The sequence below is a fragment of the Pseudophryne corroboree genome, chromosome 1 (genome assembly GCF_028390025.1).
Source record: "Pseudophryne corroboree isolate aPseCor3 chromosome 1, aPseCor3.hap2, whole genome shotgun sequence".
Classification (NCBI taxonomy): Eukaryota; Metazoa; Chordata; class Amphibia; order Anura; family Myobatrachidae; genus Pseudophryne; species Pseudophryne corroboree.
Genome location: NC_086444.1, coordinates 1,048,642,011 through 1,048,648,150, shown reverse-complemented (window position 1 = coordinate 1,048,648,150; position 6,140 = coordinate 1,048,642,011).

Sequence of the window (6,140 nt, the reverse complement as noted above, 5' to 3'; positions counted from 1 at the left end):
TTAATACTTGCATGAGTTATTTGGTTAACATCATTAACATTTACAGTGTTACTAAGAGTTTGTGTTTTACAACCCAGTGCGTTTCTCTCCGCAATCAACTTCTCTCCTGCAATGTATGGTGGAGGAGGAGCTGTGGCAATCAACTTCCTGACTGCCCCAGATCCTGCCGCCAGAGCCAAACCTCTCTGTATCTCACCTTCCTGGTGCCATAACTGTAAACAATCATGATGTTGAATTCGTCTCTTTGTTGATTTTACGAGACATATCCTCCTCCTTAAATTTTGTAACACTTCTGGACTAAAGCTACCTATTCTTGGGAACTTGTCCCTGTCTTGTACAGTCATTCTCTCCCATTCATCACATAAAGATTCGGTGTGAATTCCATATTTTTCACACATTACATATCGTGCCGACCCAACTGGTCGGTTCACAGAATCAACCTGAACCAGGGTTGATCGCCCCCTACCTGAACAAATGGCCCCCATAATCTGCAGGCGTTGCTTATTCCTCCTTGAATATCAAGGTTTTCAGCGAACCCTTACAAACAAACCAAGATGTCCTTGGGCAGGCCGGCGGTGGTGGTTTATCAAGTACCCCACTTACTTCTCGCCCACGTTGGCCTGTGCTGCAATCACTGTAGCCAGAGCTGCTGGACCCAACCTAGGGCCCCTGTGAACCTTTAGTTTACTGGAACATATGAGGGTTACCCGCAGGACACTTACTCTTTCCAGTAAAGTTGGGGTTGTTAGATAGTTCCTGAGTGACCAGCGAACTTCCCTTCCAAAAATAAAAAATTACACAAATCACGTCAGAATGTACAGATAGCGTTTGTGACCACTTTACTCTAATGGTATTAGGTCAGATTACTAACTACTGCACACAATTACGTGCGGTCCAATCGTTCAGTATACGAGCACTACTTGTCATGTACTGAAAGATCAATGGAATCTATGTTTCCGGCTGCGATTCCTTCAGCCAGAGCTTGTATGGCCTATATGGGTTCTGCACCAACACCCCAGGCGTTGTGCCACTGGACTTTTATAGCGGACCTTTTACCTTACGACCTCCTGGTCTTGTTACCTTATGACCTCCTGGTCTTGTTACCTTATGACCTCCTGGTCTTGTTACCTTATGGTCCGCTATACTCTAATGCTCAAATATTATTTAACCAGGGATGCCTCCCTGGCCACCGTATATGTCACTTACACGTATGTCCCTTGACGAGTACCCGGCTTTCCTTTTGGTTCCACCTTAAAGTTATATAAACTTTTGTATACAAAACACACTCACTCAACACAAGTACACTTTTGTTTCTATATCTATTTCTGCGCAGAAATTGTCTTTAGGCCAAAAGTGTTACCAATTAGGAGCAGGATCTGTTAAACTAAATTTCAGATTTTCCAAAAATAGATTTGCGTTATTTACCGCGTCGCGTTATCTACCGCTGTGCGTTAATTATCGCCTTTGCGTTAATTATCGCTTTGCGCTAATTCAACTTTTTCGTGACTTGAGCTACGTGAGCGTAACCGGACGCTACGTTGCGTAATGTACGCTGCGTGCGTCTGCCTTTTGGATTGCGTACGCTAGTCTTTGTTAGCGACACGTGTGCGCAATGCAAAGGATCCACCGTAACACAATATATTTTTATCAATGTAAATGATCCCTGATCATCTACCGCAATCCACACTGACTGCCTTGTATCTCAGTGTGTTTGTTCTATACTTTAACTATTACCTCTACTATGAAATAACAGCAAATCTCTTTTTAGCACTTTCTATCAACTATAAAATTGGCAAACAGGAATAGTGATATACGAAAATGAAACAGAAATGCAGATATATGCGTGCGTACGCAAGACAAAAGAAAAAAAAATAAACAGTTTTAAAAGGACACAAGCGTTTTGTTCTTACTTCCGGTTACCGGGTTCCTTCAGCACTCTTTATCTAAGCGAAGCAGACGCTTATCCCGTCAGCACTGTGAGACAACCTCCCACCCTTTGCTGGAGGGATAGTGTCTGCTGATCTACCTAGTGCAGATGTGAGAAGTATAGGACGAGCCCGCAATTGACAATGCTAAATTCCTTTGTCGTATAAACAACCCTTTATGAAGCTAAGAACACTGTACGCTGTTTACTTAAGAAGTACCGTAATGGTACGCTAGTTGCGTAACGATCGCTCAGCCGTAGGCGAGACGCTCAAGCGTCACGTTCGCTCACGGCCCAGGGATCACAGGACACGTTATTGGTTATGTCTAGGGTAATGATTCGCTATGGCGTAGCTTACGCTCGAGACCACGAGGAGGTCACCAGCGATGCAGACGCTCACAACACTATACCTTTATGATAAAACCTTATACCAATGAAATACACTGAATACCTTAATGTGAGTACAGGGTGTAAGTGCAACCTTGTGTAACCTGACTAACTACAAAGCTGCTTGAGCGTCACCGACGCTCAAGTGAACACTTATCACTATAGAAAATACACAGATGCTGGTTTAGGTTCCAAGGCCTATTAACTGTATTATATCTAATATACTTGTAAAAGGGGATAACAGTACAAATGATACACTACAATATAACAGACTTCCTAACCACAGAACTAAACAATAAATACAAAAAGACAATACTACACTGACCTAAATGCAATACAATACAATACTATCTAATACAATACAATACTAGCCTAGTCTAGGGGAGATATGAGAGAACAGAACAGAGAGAGAGAGAGAGAGAGAGAGAGAGAGATATTGGCTCACAGAAAGACAATGATAACGGAGAGAAACTTACGCACAAAGGGTATGATCGCCTGCGCCTCGATATCCAGCTCCCGGCTATCAGCAGATAACCGTTGATGAGAGAGTGAGAGCTGGATGTGGTCGGCCTGCCTATTTATGCCCCACACACAATGCAATCTCCTGGTCCTACAATCCCATTGTCCATTGGCCGAAGGAATTCGGCCCTGTATCATAACAAAAGGTCATAGGGTGATTCATACAGGTGGGCTGTGACGATTTCCAACAGCTCAGGTGGGTGGGAAACTGGGTTTCCCGCCGCATACCTGAGTATGTGTAATTATTAGAAATGGACATAAACTTCTTATGTTCATAACTATTCGCACGAGCGATTAATACGCTCCAAACCAACACCGGAATATTGCTAATTAAATACTCTTCCGATGGGTACCAAACACTGCTGTGTGATTCCTGTTAGACCCTTTGTACGATATAAAGAGGGATTCCTCAGCTCTGGGACATTGTATTTTAACCAAACTTTCAGAATCTATCAAAGGGACCATGATCTATAAACTACATTAATTGTGAACATTTGTAACGAATGAGTCGCACGCTACGACTACATAAACTCTACCATAAATACGCATACCGCGCCTGCGAGTGCACGTTATTGCGGGTATGCGAATCCACGGGAGAGCGCATGCACGCGCAGCGCGGACCAGTGTGCGGTGCAAATATGGCAACGTGCATTGAGACATTTTTCTGACTTTGACACTATATAGTAAATTAGTTTTCTCAACCTTTCACACGTGTAGAGTATGAATAGAGTTTATGTATAGAGGTCAGACCAACCATCGTCTCTTAATACAGCAGAAGATCTGACATCTGGGGACAGTAATGCACACACCATTTACACTGCTCTTTATTATGAACTGATAGCTAGGCAGTGCTTCTGTATTGGGTACATGGATATCATCTTCACAACTTCATATGTTTAATGAACCCAAGCAGGGCCGGCAACAGAAAGCTTGGGGCCCGGTGCACCGATATCTCTGGGGCCCCCACAATCCCCCTTGATCCCCCCCTTTAAAGCAGAGGGTGCTTTAAACAAATAGTATGTGTGTGTGTGTGTGTGTGTGTGTGTGTGTGTGTGTGTGTGTGTGTGTGTGTGTGTATATAGATATATATATATATATCTTGTCTGTAGGGAGTTGGATCGAAGTGGGGCTGTGGGCTGATTCTGTGTGGAGCCTTTGACTCAGACTGTCAGTGAGCCCGGTGGGCAGTTTTCCTGCTGGGCTGCCCGGCTCTTCGGTGGTGGTGTCAGGGACAGACAGGGAAGTGTAATGATGGCAATACAGCATGGACCACAGGGACTGGACCAAGTGACGGGGTAAAAGGAGGCGGGAGGGGTTTGCGGGCCTGTTAATTGTTTTCTTACTTAAAAGCATTATTAGGTAGGACGGCCCTGTTTTTTGTACCCCTTCTCTTTGGGGGACCTTGAACCTCGGGGCCCTGTAGTGGTGTCCCCTTTATGTCCCCTGTGGCCGGGCTTGCAGAGAGCATCACAGTGATTGCTAGATAATGTAGAAAATATTATAGTGACTACCGTATAATGCAGAAAATATTATATTGAGCACCATATAAAACAGAGAGCATCAGTTACCTCCATATAATGACCTCTAAATAAAATAGAGAGCATCGCAGTTACAGCCAGATAATACAGAGAGTTTTGCAATGCTGGCCAGGTAATACAGAGAGCATTGTAGTGGCCACCATATAATGCAGAGAGCATTGCTGTTACCACCATAAAAGACAGGAGAGCATCGCAGTAACCACAATATAATATAGGGAGCACTTCTGTAATACTGTATACAGAGAATTACATCCAGTATACAGTATTATAGAAGAGCCGTTGTGCAGCTGTTAGTGACATACTGACAATTACATCCACTATAAGGGCTGTTTCACACACACCAGTTTCCACCTGATGGCCAAAAGCCGGGCAAACTTTGTCCGGCTTTTTGCCATCCGGCAGTATCTTTCACACACAACGGCTTTGAGTCGTGTTTACTGCTGTGAGCTTGCGCAGCAGCGGCGGCTGCTAAAAAAAAGTTCTGTGTGAAAGCTCCCCTTCACATACACAGTTCACTGACTATAAGGATGGCACGGTCCCGGCACAGCAGCCAGACCTTTCAGTGATATTTCCGGCAGCCGTGCCGGATGGCTTTTTCCCGTGTCGGCATTGTAATGAACAGTGTGAGGAGTAGTGTCCTTACACACTGCACGGCCCCGGCCCGGCTGCCGGGTTGCAGCCGGAACTATCCACTGGAAGGTCCGGCTGCCGGGCCGGTGTCGGGCAGTCTTTGCAGTCAGTGAACCGTGTGTGTGAAGGGGAGCTTTCACACACAACGGTTTTTTTCCAAGCCGTGTCTAATGTTGCGCATGCGCACAGCATTACACACGGCTCAAAGCCGCTGTGTGTGAAAGACTCTGCCGGTTTCTCCCGGATGGCAAAAAGCCGGACAAAGTTTGTCCGGCTTTTTGCCATCCGGGAGAAACCGGCGCGTGTGGTACAGCCCTAAGAGTCTGGTCTGTGGGTTACAGCTCCCAGCTCTGTAAAAATAAAAGAGCAGCAATGTAATGTGAGTGACAAGCTGCAGAGATTAAGCCTTTCTGTGACTGCTGCACAGGGATCACGCAAACTCTATTCACAGGGCTGAATTCAATTAAGAGAGATGTTCTCACTCCGCAAGTGCAAGTATATACTGCAGTTACCGTACCGTTGGTTTCGCAGATATTTTCTTGCAATACATCATATACATAGAAACATAGCATTTTACGGCAGATAAGAATTACATGGCCCATCCAGTCTGCCCTTTAGGGTTACGGCATTGGGGTTAGTTTAGGGGGTCTGGGTTAGGTTAGGGCTAGCAACAGAAATTTTCAGGCCCAATATCTCTGGGGTTCCCCACAACCCCCCTTGTGCCTTTAATTTTGAATTATCTAATTCTGCGACCTCATTTTCATTTCAGTTTTTAATTATTATTTTTTATGGCATAATTGTAATCTATTTTATCCAAGGGTAAAGTTAGTATTTTTATTAGCCGGAGAAAAGAGCCAGCTTGGTACACACAGAGGCACACACACACACATATAAGCACAACACACAAACACTCCTACGTACAGTACATACCTAAACTTTAGAAGTACCATAAGATATACCGTATTTACATATACCCCCTACATGCCATCAGACCTTCCCACATGTCCATTAAATGTCCAGCAAACCACCCAACATGTCCATCAAGACTCCCCACATGCCCATCAAATCTCCCACACGGGTATGGGTCATTAGGTCGACAAGACTTAGGTCGACAGTCATTAGGTCGACCACTATTGGTCAAC